Source organism: Thunnus albacares, chromosome 12, assembly GCF_914725855.1.
Source record: "Thunnus albacares chromosome 12, fThuAlb1.1, whole genome shotgun sequence".
NCBI classification, from domain to species: Eukaryota; Metazoa; Chordata; class Actinopteri; order Scombriformes; family Scombridae; genus Thunnus; species Thunnus albacares.
In genome coordinates, this window is record NC_058117.1 from 31,351,276 (window position 1) to 31,368,728 (window position 17,453).

The 17,453-nt window shown below is 38.4% G+C and overlaps 1 long non-coding RNA gene across 1 annotated transcript; it reads left to right on the top strand.

The window, feature by feature from the left end:
- Positions 1–346: 346 nt before the first annotated feature.
- LOC122993981 lies at positions 347–7,392 on the top strand. The gene is made up of 3 exons (XR_006406479.1): positions 347–451; positions 2,887–2,947; positions 6,957–7,392. It is a non-coding gene; the product is annotated as an uncharacterized LOC122993981 (long non-coding RNA).
- The last annotated feature ends 10,061 nt before the right edge of the window (positions 7,393–17,453 follow it).

Below are 17,453 nucleotides of genomic sequence, written 5' to 3' on the forward strand. Positions count from 1 at the left end.
TGGCGGCCGCTAGCTGCTCCAACCGACTCCCATTCAAAAAGCCTCAACTTCTCTCTAGAAATACTTAGTCGGTCATTGTTTTCAGTGAGTCATCATGTGCTCAATCTCTTAATTCAGCACTCGGTGTTCCCAGTAAGCTAGCGTTAGCTTGGGTCTGAGGTAGTGGGGAGTGACTAGCGTTAGCTTGAGTCTGATGTAGCAGGGAGTGGCTAGCGTTAGCTTGGGTCTGAGGTAGCGGGGAGTGGCTAGCGTTAGCTTGAGTCTGATGTAGCAGGGAGTGGCTAGCGTTAGCTTGGGTCTGAGGTAGCGGGGAGTGGCTAGCGTTAGCTTGGGTCTGAGGTAGCGGGGAGTGGCTAGCGTTAGCTTGGGTCTGATGTAGCGGGTCGTGTTTCCAGAGCGTGAAAGGCAACGTCCTGCACTCTATATGTGGAAGCTTCTGGTCAACCAACAGGTGACGTCTCACCTCGATCTGTATAAACAGGCTGTATAGCAGCCAAAATATATATAGATATATAATCTTCCTTCCATTGTGGTGGAAGAAATACTCAGATCCTTTACTTCAGTAAAAGTAGCAATACCGCAATGTAAAAATACTCCATTACAAGTAAAATTACTGCATTTAACATCCTACTTAAATAAAAGTACAGAAGTATTCTCAGCTAAATTTACTTAAAGTATTAAAAGTAAATGTACTTTTTGCAGAAAATCAGCCAACAAATTTTGGTTTATTGATCAATACACACAATGGTAAGACGCCAAACTGATTAAACTAATGGTTTAATCTTGAACTTAATTGTTTGTATTTTATAAGCTTATTATGTCTTATTTAATGTAAAATTTTAATCTGAAAAGTAACTAAAGCTGTCAAATAAATGTAGTGTAGAGTAGAAAGTACAACATTTCCCTCTGAAATGTAGTATTATGAGTATAAAGTAGCATCAGATGGAAATACTCAAGTAAAGTACAAGTACTTCAGTAAATGTACTTCCTCACTGTCTCATGTGTTGTTTTAAACTCAAGAATCAGAAATATCAGATTACCTTCACTGAATGTCCCAGAACAACCTCATACATCACACTCCCACATTAGACACTGCAGTATATCTACTATATATATTAATTATGGCAAAACATGATGAGTTCTGCGGGAGAGTTTATGAATCTGAAGTGACGTTTTATTTCCTCATTACTCAGAGGGAACAGTTTAGTCCTGATGCTGCCTGATTTATCTGTGCTTTTTACAGCATGTTTCACTTTCATATCTACGACTTTTTGATCTAAATCTTATTTCTTGTGACATTAAAAAGCTGCGGAATCCAACTCCGAGTGTAAAAGCTGAGCAGCAGCCAGCACTGCTGACTCCAACAAAGATATATCGTATTATCGACCTTTGACCTCGAAGCAGAGATCAAAGTAAAAACCAACGACATACGGCAGCAAATGAAATGAAAAAGAGCTTTTAACCTCCTCTGCATCGTCCCTCTTAAAGAAAAACAATGAAACGAATATATCACCGTGAAAATCTCTTTTTTATCAGTAGCAAGGATAAAAATATAAAGTTTGATCTGACAGTGGAGCTCAGACAGTCATCAAAATCATTAGGATTCATCCTCTGTGGTACGCAACAAGCTCAATGGAAATTGAAGTATCTTGAGCTCCAGTTTTGACACAATAAAAGCTTCAGATCAAACAATTAAATAGAAAAAAAATAAAGAAGGATTGAAGAAAATCTGTAAAACAAGTTGAATTAAACAGAAATGTGCACAAAGTTATTAAATCTATTTAGAAATGTGCAGATTTCTCATGAAAAGAAATTAATTTACTTGATATTCAGCCTGAAAATGTTAATGTATAATAAAAATGCTACTGTATGCAGTGACAGTGTGTCTTTGTGTGAGTTTACAGAGCTCTGTCCCATCATGGCTGCTGTTAACTATCATCAGAGTGAGTCACAGTCGGATACTTTCATTTTCATTTCTGATTTCAGTCAAACTCAGCAGTTTAATGCAACTCTCTTCACAGTTCGGGGTTGAATAAAGCTGTCAAACGTGTGTAAAACAGGATATCTGCGTCTCTCAGGATGATAAATTAGCGTATTAGACAGTGGAAAAAAGCTGAATCCAGATCCAGCCTGAGCTCCGGTTCCACTCCAGGCTTTCCATCCTTCCCGCTTAGCCTGCCTGCCCCCCCCCCAACACCACCACCACCACCACCACCATCATCACCACCACCACCACCACCACCTCCACCAGCCGCCATTTCAGGAGCTGCAGAGGCCTTTTCTGTCATGGAAGAACAAAAGCAGCTCTGTCTTTGTCTGCAGCTTCACATTCACATGCAGCATTTACATTACAGTCGCTTTCACAGCCGAGCCGCAGCCACTCCAAGACTCACACACACACACTCTCACACACACACACACTCACACACACTGACACACACACACACACACACACACACACACACACTCACACCGAAAGAAACAAAACAGCAGCACTTTTAAATTATTAAAACATTTCAACATGTGGCTGAAAATTCACTCCGAGTGGAAAGGTCAACTGCAAACACACACTGAACATGTGTGTTTGTGTGAACATCTGTGTCACATTTAGATGCAGCTTTTTAGTTCTGAAAAATGTGAAATACTTCCAAAACTACAACTGAAAACGTGTCTTATTCATGAAAACACAGTTAACTTTATCGAAAAAATGTATTTAAGTTCAGTTAAATCCTAAATAATCCAGCAGAGATTCTATTTATACAGATTTTACTGCACTTTATTGTGTTTTATTGCATCTCTGATACCTCTGTAATGTTCCTTTAATATTATTTCAATCTAAACTTTGTGCATTATCCCTTTAAAATCTTAAATTTTCTTCTCCTGCAGCTTTCTAACCTGAGTCCACCTCAGATTTTACACCGGAGGAAAAAAGCTTTTCACTTCTACGGTATGGAAACGCCTTCAAAACCCCCTCCACACACACACACACACGCACACACGCGCACACACACACACACACACACACACACACACACACACACACACACACACCAACATCAAAACGCTCCTTTGATACAGGATGGCCTTTATGTGTGTGTGTGTGTGTGTGTGTTGGGGGGAGGGGGGGGGGTTCATGGTAAACAGCGGGAATACCAAACCTACACAGTTACATTACACAGAATGGTAACACTGTACTTTAACCCACACATGCATTTATAAACTGAGCTAAAGTCTCATTGGCACCATCTAGTGGCCAAAAACATTCACGACAGGCAACTAGATCAAAGCGGTTCTCAATCTGAGGCTCCAGGACACCAAATTATATATGCTGTGTATTGATTTTTCCCTTGTAAATCATTTCATTTGAAGGATTTTGAGAGGCCTGGAGAGCAGAGGTCGACAGTATATTTACTCAAGTAAGATAAGATTAAACTATTGATCCGTGGAGGGAAATTAGGTCACATACAGTAAAGATAGAGCAAGAAGAGGAATAAAAATGTGGAAAACTACCCATAAATCAAATTATATCTATATAGAGATGCAAAAACTATAAGTATTATAATAATACATAAGGTAAAATAGGGGAAGATGTGTCCCTTCAGAATACTGTCTATTTACTGAAAAGACTCAAGGTGTTGATTGAAATGAATGATTGAAAACTCTTTGGGGCTTAGCAGATGGCGGAGCGGCCCACTCACGTTGCACGTAGCCAAAGATGGGCGCCGTCTTGGGAATGATGACATGAGGCTGAGGCTTCCCGTGTGGCTGGGCAGGGAGGCCTGTGGTGAAATCCTCAGTAGGAGCTTCGGAGGGCGGCTGTGGTGGCAGCGGGGTCGCCATCCTGATGGTGGCTGAGGTGAACAGTGCCAGGCCGGGCAGGTCATCGAGGTGATAACGGTGGGCTGCCGGCGGGTCGTCGTCTTTGAAGAGGGAAGCAAGGTCTTCCTCCTTGTGGACATGACGTTTGTCCTCCTTGTCGTATTCGTTCCACGGCTTGGACCATTCGTTGCACTCTCCACCACCAGAGAATTCTTCTGCAACATTAGATGCACGGTTGGGCGCTGAGTGCAAAGATCTTTAGGGTAAACCAATAGCGAAGCCCGTCAGAGGGTCACACACATGCTCATATAACTGGAGTTACATCCGGGTAACTACTATATTTATTGCATTTTCTGTGTATGTGGTTCTTTTAATTTTTGTTTTATCCATGTTCACTATCTCTATCTCATTTCTCTATGTTGAAACATGTGAGCATAGAAATAGTGTCCTCTATCTGTATATAATACATAAAAGGAACTTATGCATGGCAGCTGAACCGTAACAGTGCAGTGTAATAGTGATTTGTACGATGAATTAGGTATTTTGTTATTACAACACTGATACAATGTCGTATGAAGATTTTGAAGATTTCATATTACAGATTTAATATGTGTTGTATGTAATAAAATGTTGGAGTGCATTAGCAGCTGTTGAGGGTGGGAGGTGGGGGGCTAACTTGGTAATATTTACAGTCTTCAGCCATCAGTCCTGAGCAGCTATGGGAGGGTGGGGGGTGATGGAGGCTACAGCTCTGCGGAGGAAGTTGTTCTTCAGTCTGTTAGTTCAGGCTTTGATGACTCTGTATCTCTTCCCCGATGGCAAGGAGACAAACAGACTGTGACCTGGGAGGGTTGAGTCCTTACTGATGTTAGACAGCTAGCATACATTGTGTCCTGGTTTGAAAGCACAGTTTCCAAAATCTTCTGTGATGTTTTTACACCTGGACCAAGTCCTTCTGGTTCTCGGTGGTGCAACTGGGATACCACACCATGAACAGCAGCAGAGGATACCCTCTTTGGTGCTTCTCCAAAAGTTTACTAGGAGCTGAGAACCTCTGTTGAGCTTTCTTCACTAGGTGGGAGGTGTTAAGGCACCATGAGAGCCCTTTTGTCATATGGATTCCCAGGAATTTGATGTCATTGACATTCTCCAACTGCTCACCATTTATGTGGAGAGGGGGAGGTGTGGTCTTTTTGGATCTCCTAAAGTCATGGAGTCAGACCGACTCCATGATCTCCTTGGTTTTTATGGTGTTCACCACTCGACCAGATGTTGGACCTGCAGTCATGGGTGAAGAGCGTGAAGAGGGCTGGACTGAGCCTACACATTCAGGATGTGTAGTTGCCCATTTTGACGTTTTGTGGTCTGTTAGTGAGGATGTCCATAATCCATAAGCAGAGTGAAGTGGCTATCCCAGGTTGTTGAGTTTGTACACCAGTTTATGGGGGATTATAATATTTAAAGCAGAGCTAAAGTCAGCGAGAAGCATCCTGACATATGTGGGCTGTATGAAGTGATTGCATCCTCTGTAGATCTGTTTCTTCTATAAGCAAACTGGTGGTTGTCCAGATCAGTAGGGGTGCTGGCCTTGCTGTGAGAGACTACAGGCCCCTCAAAGCATTTCATAACAACTGGTGTAAGGGCAACTGGGCGATAGTCATTAAGGATTGTAACTGCTGTCTTTTTGGGCACAGGGACGATGGTGGTGGATTTAAGACAGGTGGGACTACAGCCTGTTGTAGGTAGAGGTTAAAGATGCTGGTGAACGCCCCTGCTGGTTGGTCAGCACGTGTCTTCGGGGTGCAGCCTGAAACCCTGTCTGGTCCTGCTGCTTTGGTGACAGCGTTGCCAGATGGGAAATGTTATTGTGCAAGAGGCTTAAAATTATCGGATTTTGAGGAAAATTATCAAACGCAAATCATAACCAAGAGAACAAATAGGTGCAAATGTGTAATTTCATAAAACATGTCTTCTGCTGCTGACGTGTTGCGTTCACGGATGCGCCATGAAGTCCCACTTTGAAGATGCGCGGTCACAAATACGACTAAAAAAACAATTCTAAATTACTAATGTGAAATATCTTGTCAAAGGAAGAAAAAAACATGCATGTTAGAAGCTATGAAGACAGTGTGATGATCAGATGTTGCTCTAGACATACATCGCTGGAAGGCAGCAATTGATGCTAATTGTGGGACGAGCATGTACAGGTTGCCCTGAATAATACTAACTGTAACAAAATGATCAAATTATTGTATATTATGAGCTTGATGTAGTTAAAGTATTGCAGTAAAAGTACATAAGTATTATGAGCTTGATGTAGTTTAAGTATTGCAGTAAAAGTACATAAGTATTATGAGTTTGATGTAGTTAAAGTATTGCAGTAAAAGTAGTGGTTTGGTCCCTCTGACTGATATATTATTATATATGACATCATTAGATTATTAATAGTGAAGCATCAGTGTTAGAGCAGCATGTTACTGTTGTAGCTGCTGGAGGTGGAGCTAGTTTCAACTACTTTATATAAAGTTAGCTAGTTTAGTCCAGTGGTTCCCAACCTAGGGGTCGGGGCCCCTCCAAAGGGTCAGCAGATAAATCTGAGGGGTGGTGAGATGATTAATGGGAGAGGAAAGAAGAAAAAACAAAGTTCTGATACACAAATCTGTTTTCAGTTTTTGGACTTTTTCTCTAATCTTTGATTTTTGCTGAAATATTGGATCATTTGAACATTTATTGAAATGAAAGCATGTGAGAAGTTTAGAGGGAAAAATCACTATTTGGTGGAGCTGTTAACAACTCATAGACATGTGAAATGTGACCCCGACTACACACTGCTTTTTGAAAGACGTCAAAAGACAAAAAGGTTGGAAACCACTGGTTTCATCTTTAACAATGTGTTGTATTTTAAAAGCTTGTTATATTATCCATTGTGTCAAATTTTCTTACTTATCTAGGTCCAGGTCATGTTAAATGATTAATTACATTACATGGACATATTGTTAAATACAGCTGAAAGTGCTGATAAAATGTGATCTGAAGGTCATAATTGTAGGCCTTATTGTCTCCACTGGTTTTCCATCATTCTTCTGTTTTCTATGTGGTATAAAAACATCTTATATGTAATTTGTTGAATCCTGCAGAAACCCTGTGAAGTGTCAGCAGTGTGTGGATGGTTGTGTCGAGGCAAACGGCCTCTGAGCACCTTTTTAATGACTTCACCTCGCTGTGTGACCTCACAGGCGACTGTAACGCTCTCTGTCTTCAGATTAGAGTCACGTCATCCGGACCAGGCGCTGAACGGGCTGAATGGACAAAAAGAGAGTTTAGAACTTAAAACATCTTTTAATTTGTCATCCATGTATTTTTGTTCCTCTTATCTGTTCAATCATTCTCTGGTGGTAGTTTTTCTTCTTGTTCCTTCAGTTGGATGTTGTTCTCTGTGCAGAGTTTGTTTTCAAAGTTTCTCTGAGCTCACTTTAACACCTGGACGTACCTGCAGGACCTATGACATCACAACTAGTTTGAAGCCAGTCCTGGTCCAGTATGCAGCTTACACAAGTGTGATGTGGAAACTTGAAGCCTCCAGTGCACAAACACTGAGAATGAACTTTACAGTGAAGGAGGAGACATCTGGTGTCCAGCAGGAAAACTTTAAAAATCAACAATATTTACAGATTCAGAGATTCTGGATTTTTTCGTGAAGGAGAAGGTGGAGATGATGTTTGAAAGATTTCAACGTGATATTTGTACTTTTTTTTGTGAAAAAAACATATCAGACACACGTTATTATTCAAAGTAGAGTATTTTATCTACAGTAAAAGTTTTGGTCACTGAAAGTAAAATGCTGTAAATAGTTTTTATTGATCAGTTAACTTGATCCAAAGTTCAGTAAACAGCAGAAAGCTAAAGTAAATCAATATTTACTGTGAGCAGCTTTGCCTTTAAAACAGCAGCAGTTCTCCTCGGTTCACCTGCACACAGTTTTTCAGGCGTCTCAGCTGCCTCTGTCAGACCGACTCCATGATGTTGAGATCAGAGACCATCTGTTGCAGGACTCCTTGTTCTTCTTGTAGCTGAAGATAGATCTTTATGACTCTGGCTGGATGTTTGGGCTCCTTGTCGTGCTGCTGAATAAATCTGGGACCAATCAGACGCCTCCTTGATGGTGCTGCATTATACGACTAGGTCCCAGAAGTACAGTAGTAGTAGTAGCCATTATATAAATGCACACAAGCTACTGGTTTAATATGTAAAAACTTATAGTATTTTATAAATGAACCCAATATTTTGTTTGTAAATTAGTAACTTTAGCTGCCAGATAAAAGTGCAGTATTTCCCTCTGAAATGTGGCGGAGTAGAAGTATAAAGCTGAAGAAAATGGAAATCTCTTAACTGTAGGATCTGGACAGATGAGATCTGAGGCATGAAAGAGTTTAAAGTGCAGTAACTAACATCAGAGTAAGAAGAGGCCGTGGTGGTGTTTACCTACACTCAGCTAATCCCTGTCTCTGATTGGACGGACAGGTTCTGGATGTTGTTTACATCCAATGCCATATTATCACAGTACATAAAGTATACAGTATATACTATATATATCATAACAACTATAAAACTTATTAGATTAATTTCCTCATTTAATCCACATGTTTCAGTTGTGTAAATGCAGTAGCTTTCTCTGCGTAACAGCAAGGGGTGCAGAATTTCCAGAATTTCAGGGTAGAGGCCGAGCCATCATTTGTATTTACATAATGATGTGACATTGCGTGATCCAGACTCTTAATGCGCGCAGCAGCCTTATGTTCTACAATCCTCAGTTTAAGACCGCAGAGGTGTATTTGTGTAAATGTGCTTAGTTACATTTCACCACTGGGTAAAGTCAGAGGAGTTCTGCCAAGTAGACAGAAGTGAGGACAGAATCAATGTCATGTGAGTTCGCTCCCTGTGCAAAGTGCTCACGCTACTGAGAATAAAAGGAGCAGCAATAACATCAGTCACTGAAGCTGCAGAGAAAGCCACACGGTGAGTGCGGATTAAGAAGGGGGAACTGCTGCTGGGACGCAAGACAGAGCCGGATCAACCCTGACTGGGTCACTTGGGCAAGGGTGAAAGACCTGATGACCCCGGTCACATGACTGAAGATGAGTCCCAGTGCATCAGAGGAGGTACCTCGCACCAACTGGTAAACATTATACCTGCTTAGCATCAGCATGTTAGCATTTAGCTCAAAGGACCACTGTTGTTAAAGGACACGTTCACAGTTTTTCAAGTTAAAACAACAGTCAGGAGCCCAAATGAACATTGAAACCTGTTTTTCTTGCTGTAATCATTCCTCCTGTTCATACTGACCAGTAGAGGATCCCTTCATAATGACCTTACAATGGAAGTGATGGAGGACAAAAACCACAGTCCTCCTTCTGTGCACAAATGTATTTAAAAGTTTATCTGAAGCTAATATGAAGCTTCAGCGTCCAAATGAGTCAAATCAAGTAGATATCTTTCAACGTTACAGTCTTTTTAGTGCCAAAGTTCCTCTTTTTGTTACTATACTTCCACCTGCAGCTCAACAGGGAAACACTGTCTGAGGAAACACAAAGAGGGAATTTGATGCTAAAAAGACTGTAAATGTGTCAGATATCCACTTGATATGACTAACTCAGACTGCTGAAGCCTCATATAAGCTTCACAGAGACTTTTAAATGCATTGAAAGCACATTTGAAGGATCTTTTAATGTCCAGTATGAACAGGAGGAATGATTACAGCGAGGTAAACCTCTTATGCTCATATGGACACCTGACTGTTGTTGCCTCACAGAGCTGCTCGCACGGCCTTAGACTCTTAATCTTCTTTTATTAGTTTGTTTGCAGTTTATATCTATTTTTAATATTATTAATATGATGACATAATATGATATAATGTTATATTATTATTTGTACAAGTGGAGGCACTTAATCAAAGTCAAAGTTCAAAATAGACTCTATTGTCATTTACAACCAAATGTGAGCAGAATTAAAGACAGATAATCCTAAATAAAACATATAGTTCAATGTAAAGTAAGAAAAATAAAACAAAACACATCGAGACAGAACTGAAGACTGATGAGCAGCAGAACTGCTGATCAATAAGTTTCACTTTGCAGATGTGATATATTAGCACAGGGCTGCATCATTTACATTATTGATTAATCTGCCGATTAAATGTCGTGTTTTATTTGATCCACAGTCCCAAATTTAAAGATAATCAGTTTACTATCATATATGACAAAGATATGCATGAAAAAAAAAATCACATTTCAGCCATCAAACCAGCAAATATTGGCCATTTTTGTTGAAAAAAGAAGATTATCAAAATAGTTGCTGATGATCTTCTGTTGACTGACTTATCTATTAATTGACTAATCGGTGCAGCTCTGTAAGATCCGGATCTTCTAGATCAGAGTAAGATCCAGAAGATCTGAATATTATTTTTCAAAGATGCTTCAAGTTTCTCCAGAATTGTCTGTGTGTCGTCCTGATGTCGTCTTCACTGCAGCTGTTTGTCATTTCCACCGTAAATCAGAGCTGATGATGAAAGTGTAAATATGTGCGTCTGGGTGAGAATTGGTGTGAGTTCAGTTCAGGTTGAGGCTTGATGCCAGAGACCTCGACGGCCTCCTGTCATCCCACAGCGACACAAACAGGAAGCGCTGTGAATAATGTCTAATCAGCCTAAATGTAATCAGTAATGTGTTTGACTATAATACAAATAATATATTTAGAGAACGTCCACAAAAAGTAGATCTGTGTGTTGTTGAGCTCCAACAATATTTATGATGCTTTTTCCTTCTTGTTTACTGCTCGTCAGCCTTCTTTTAGGTGTGATGCTGTGAACAGGAACTGTCATCATTCTGTCCTATTATCATCTGATATCAATTTAGCAAAAATCTAATCAGTTAACTGCAGTGCTGGAAGACGTACTGAAATCCTTTGCTTATAAATATCCTCTGCTTTCAATATATAATATGTGTCTAATATAGATTGTCCACAAAAGAAAGTCTAATGAACTTGTTAAAATCCTTCAAACATCATCTCCTCCTTCTCCTTCATGTAAACATCCAGAATTTCTGAATCTGTAAATATTGTTGATTTCTACAGTTGTCCTGCTGGATACCAGATGTCTCAGTGTTTGTGCACTGGAGGCTTCAGGTTTCCACATCATGCTCTGTTTTCTAAGAAATTCTGTTCATTTTTGACTAAATTGCAACAGCAAGAATGTTTTCCTGGAAATGTAACGCCGCTGAATCATGTTTTCTTTTGACATGATGAGAAAATGTTGTTAATTAACACATCTGGCAAGTATTTGGCAAAAATGTTGATATTGAATGTATGAGTGAAATGTTCACAAATGTACCTGGTTGTTTTTTTCCATTAAAATATCTGATCTCGCTAGTAGAAACTACAGTAATATGAAAGTGTTTGTGTTCAGACTCTGCACTTGGTTAAAGTCAGAGAAAGATCCTGGTCTCTGTTTAATACAGAATAAAGTCTGCAGTGATGTGAAACTCAACATGTTGATGAACATTTAAGCCACAGCAACATCTTTCACTAACCTGAACCAAAGTGCTTCTGTGAGTCTGTCCTCTCAACAAAAACAACACAACAGGTCATAATGTCAGTCGTCCAAAAACGACCTATAGTTAGTTTGAATGACTGTAGTAACTGTGAGGCGGAGCAGTGGTGCAGTTCAGATGACGTATATGTGACAGATTTCCTCATTCTCCAGGAGGCTGGATGGAGGCTTTAACCCAACAGTGGACTTTGTCACAGGAGACGCTGTTCATTTCCTGTTTCCAACCGCGATCGTCCCCTAACCTCAACCCTGTGGTTATTATTGTTGCCATGAGGATGAAGGTGGTCTAATTTTAAGGAAGTTGTAACTTTAACCCACCACATCTTTCTCAAACCTTAAAAAAGTGATCATTTTAATCCAAACCATGATCTTTCTCTAAACCTAACCAGCCCTGAACCACAGCGTTGTCACATCATAAAACATCATTATTGTTTGACAGTGATCTGTAACAGACAGATGATGTCGTCTTGATGATTATTGCCGATAGTGGCACCAGATTAGAAAACGCTTCTGTGTGTCGATCTGGAGTTTCATTTGGAGGACTTGTTGGCTTTTGTTGTCTAAACCTGAACACACACAGGACTCAGGATGTGAACCTGGGTCTCTGCTAGCACAGCCCTGCATCTTGTTCACCCCCCATGCAATCATTTGAAAACACTGTGAACATAATCCAGGCAGCGATTATGTTATGCCAACGCAACATAACTGGGAAAACAGTTTAATTATATGTGAAGGTGATTTCTAGAGCTGCCACATCACACTTGTGTAAGTTGCATATTGAACCACGATTGGCTCCAATCTAGTTGTGATGTCACAGATCATGCTCGTAGGTACACGCCTTCAACTGAGATTTAATGTAAATGTAAGTAGATGAATGTGAAAACAAACTCTACACATTGACTGTATATAAATATGGACGCTGCACCTCCACTTCCTGCCACTATGCAGAAGTGAACCCAAAATATCTTGTTTCCGGGAGCGGCCATTTTGCTTGTACAACGTCATTTGTAGCCAGAGTCTGCGCAGTGGAGTCGGGCCTGATGGAGGTTTGAGAGCAGCTGTCACAGCTGTCAATCATGATGTCACACTCCCTTTTTATATCATCAAATAACTCGTTAAAAAGAAATGAATCAGAAAAATGAGCACTTGGACAAACATCAGCATGATAAGAGTGACCTAAAATGACAGAAACCATCTTTATTTGATGTGTACTTTGATTATTTAGTTTGGCTCATGTCCCATCCGCTAACATAGAGGGGGCGGGACTTATGACCTGTACTGCATCCAGCCACTAGGGGGCGATCGAGATAGTCTGGCTTCACTTTTGGGGCGCTGCCATGACGTCCGTTTATATACAATAGCTCTGCACAGTGACACCATGGATGTATAATAAGAGCTGGATAGGGCGCCGCCACTCAGCCTTGCAGCCAATTTTTCCCAGGTGGTCACTTGCGGTATTGCAGCGAAAAATCCCCCTGCGGCCCAAAAAAGCATTTTCCCCATAAACCACCATTGTAAAAGAGACGTCTGTAAAACTGTTGAAAGGACACCTCCAACTTCAAACAAGGTCAGTTATGACTCTTCTTATTATGAATTTTTGATCCATGGAGGTTTTATATCTGTAAAACTTTCCTTGAGCTAAGAAAAGTGATTTAAAAATCCGTGACATCATCATAATGTTAAGTCTATGGGCTTAGTGGGAACTCGTGGGCAGAGCCAGTGGGGGAAACACCATTGCGCATATTCAATGGACTGAATGACGCAGAAGCTAGAAACTTTTTTTGGCGTCTGCGCCAGCTGAGCAATTTTTATTGGACTGAATAGGCGCCATTTTTGGTTTGGTATCCAGCTCTTATAATACATCCATGTGAAGCTCAAACTTTAAACTGAGAGTAAAAATATAAGTGAAAGTGCTGCCTTAAGGTTTAGTCAAGAAATACAAATAGTTCTTGTAACACCACCAAAAATTATCTGGACTAAATATTACATGTTGCCTTCGTTTGGTGGATTCAGATCTGTTCATTTGTTGAACTGCTCAGGCAGTAGTTTGAAATTGTAAATCTAATTCAGATTAAACTTGGTTTTCATTTGTATTTTCTCAATATGAAGAGTCAGTTTTTCATTTGATGCAAAATAACCTAAAGCTGTAGTTGCTGCTGTTGCAACCTCGTCACCATACGAGTGAAGAGCAACTGAAATAAATACTGACCTTCATCATGGCTTGTGTTGTTTTTATTGTTATGAAAAGAAACAATCATGACTTATTTCAACATGTATTAAAAACACACCGCAAATTTCAATCATGTATGTTTTCTTCAAACTACCAAAAAAGAAGAGTTTGAACTCTCAAATAATGCATGCTGGGAAATCTACTAATATGCTGAATGTGTTTGTTTAGAAACTTAATTTAACGAGTTGAGTGAACTCAGCAGTTCATTCATTCAACTCATCATTTCAAATCACAAGAACTCGTTTACATGAGTTCTGACATGATAGTGAAATAAAAATTATAAAATTTTAGGCTGAGTTAACTTGAAATTATAGAATTATATATTTAAGCTGACAAACGAACTTACAAGCTGAACTACTTACTCACCACAGTGTCACTTTATATAACATTCTGCATAACTGCACACATGTATATCTGTATATCTACATATTGTATTTCATGTAAGCTGTTCATAGTAATTTATATCATTTACATCATTACTTTATGCCTAAACTGCACTCTGGTTAGATGCCAACTGCATGTCGTTAAATAGTTGTAGGTGTTCATTGATACTAAAGTTGAATCTAATCCAGTGGTTCCCGCCTTTGTGGCCTGTGACCCCTTGGAATAAAGCAAAGTCAACCTGGGAACCAAAAGTTAATCGTTTTATCCATGAAATGTCAGAAAATGATGAAAAATATCTGTTAAAGTTCCCATCAGTCCGAGGTTACACCTTCAAATGTCTGGTTTTATCTAACAGTCCCAAACCCAAAAATATTCAGTTTATTATCCACAAAGATAAACAATTAATGACATTTGAGAGGCCAAAAACCAGCGTTTTTTGCTTAAAAAATGATTTAAATGATTATTCAGTTGTCAAAATAAATCTAATCTAATCTAAAAATACTATATTACAAGTAAAACTGAAGTATTATCTGTTAAATTTGAAAGTAAGTGTGAAAAGTTAAAGTATTCTGAGGCGTCGTTTACTCTCAGCACTGAGAGTCAGAATACATGAAGAATTAAGAAATAAATTAAGATAGAGTTACGTTAAATAAAAGAATGGAAACAAAAAATAACTATTAAAAAAGACATGAATTTTTGATAAATAAAGAAATAAAATGAGATAATGAAAACAATAGGAAAATGGAAAGAAAATCATATATATTGATAATAATAAAATGTACATATATGTTATTTATTTATTATATTTATGATATGTTAGTTAAAATAATGTGATATTAACATATTCTGCTGTTTGGCTGTTGGTGAGTTACACAGGTGCTGAGTTTGACCACCAGATGGCAGCAAATTACTTCAAATTTCAAAAAATACATTATAATACTGCCACTGTTACAGATGCTGCACTTTATAATGCATCTAAATCTATCTTATTTATCTATCTATCTATGTTAAATACCATTTGGTAGTTACAAATAAAAAATTTCCATTATCATTTGTTTCCTGATTGGTTACCTGCATGGTTCAATACTGAGTCCACATCATTAACACTCTTCACACAGTCGACACAACAGAAACAATTATGGAGCAAACTGTGACACATTTACATTGTTTTCACACAGAAAGCATTCAGTGACTACAGCCTTCAAATGTCCTCAATACTTTTCTCACTCAAACACAAACAAGCAACAAAACATTTTACACGTTTACATCCTCACTTCCAAACTCTTCAGTTCATGTTCAAATACTAACATGTATTCATACGGATCATAACCACACTGAAATACATCTATATTCAACCAAAAAACAAGACGTGCTGTCAGAAATAAAGCCCACTGAAAGCTTTCCTGCTGCATTTCTATAGTGGTGGAAGAAGTATTCAGATCCTTTACTGCAGTAAAAGTACTAATATAGCAATGTAAAATACTCCATTACAAGTAACATTCCTGCATGAAACATCCTACCACAGTAAAAGTACATAAGTTATGAGCTTGATGTAGTTAAAGTATTGCAGTAAAAGTACATAAGTATTATGAGCTTGATGTAGTTAAAGTATTGCAGTAAAAGTACATAAGTATTATGAGCTTGATGTAGTTAAAGTATTGCAGTAAAAGTACATAAGCATTATGAGCTTGATGTAGTTAAAGTATTGCAGTAAAAGTACATAAGTATTATGAGCTTGATGTAGTCAGAGTATTGCAGTAAAAGTACATAAGTATTATGAGCTTGATGTAGTTAAAGTATTGCAGTAAAAGTACATAAGTATTATGAGCTTGATGTAGTTAAAGTATTGCAGTAAAAGTACATAAGTATTATGAGCTTGATGTAGTTAAAGTATTGCAGTAAAAGTACATAAGCATTATGAGCTTGATGTAGTTAAAGTATTGCAGTAAAAGTACATAAGTATTATGAGCTTGATGTAGTCAGAGTATTGCAGTAAAAGTACATAAGTATTATGAGCTTGATGTAGTTAAAGTATTGCAGTAAAAGTACATAAGTATTATGAGCTTGATGTAGTTAAAGTATTGCAGTAAAAGTACATAAGTATTATGAGCTTGATGTAGGGTTGCAGTAAAAGTACATAAGTATTATGAGCTTGATGTAGTTAAAGTATTGCAGTAAAAGTACATAAGTATTATGAGCTTGATGTAGTTAAAGTATTGCAGTAAAAGTACATAAGTATTATGAGCTTGATGTAGGGTTGCAGTAAAAGTACATAAGTATTATGAGCTTGATGTAGTTAAAGTATTGCAGTAAAAGTACATAAGTATTATGAGCTTGATGTAGTTAAAGTATTGCAGTAAAAGTAGTGGTTTGGTCCCTCTGACTGATATATTATTATATATGACATCATTAGATTATTAATAGTGAAGCATCAGTGTTAGAGCAGCATGTTACTGTTGTAGCTGCTGGAGGTGGAGCTAGTTTACACTACTTTATATACAGTTAGCTAGTTTAGTCCAGTGGTTCCCAACCTAGGGGTCACGCCCCTCCAAAGGGTCAGCAGATAAATCTGAGGGGTCGTGAGATGATTAATGGGAGAGGAAAGAAGAAAAAACAAAGTTCTGATACACAAATCTGTTTTCAGTTTTTGGACTTTTTCTCTAATCTTTGATTTCTGGTGAAATATTGCTGCTCTGAACATGAACTCTGTACTTTGTGGTGTTTCAGGAGGAAAACTGCCTCAAATAAACTCTCATTTAATTTCACATTTTCTCCAGAAGCTTTGAATGAGATCCTGAGATGAAGACAGAAGAAAATATTTTACTCACTGTTAGAAAAAAACATCTTTGTTGATTATGTAAAGCTTCAGATTGTTCACACATCCAATCAGTAAAGTCTGTTAAATGACTCTTGTTCAATGATTTTATGTTCAGATTCACTTCATCCACACAATCAGTTAGTTTAACCCAGAATGTCAGCTATGTACAACAACATAATAAATGATTATTATCATGATAATTACAGTCTGATTGTACATTTCTTTATGAATTTACAAAGTGATGAGAACAAAATATCTATGATGAAGGAAGTTCTGCTGTTTTCTCTGTTTAAGAAACAACAGCACACAAACACATCAATACAAACATGAAACTAACATTTAGAACAAAGAGAAGTTTATATTTTCATCTGAAGAAACGTCAGTGAAGGTAAAAGACGTCATCATGAGCAGCGATAGCCTCCATGGATAAAAACACACAGGAAACAGTGAATTTTAAAGAAACTGAAAACATCAACACAAGAAAAAAACTAAAAAATGTTGACAATCCCAGTTTGATTGACAGCTGATCTGTTTAGTTCAGAAACACCACAGCAACGAGCTCTCAGAAACAATGGAGACAAAAAAAAATGAAGAATTAC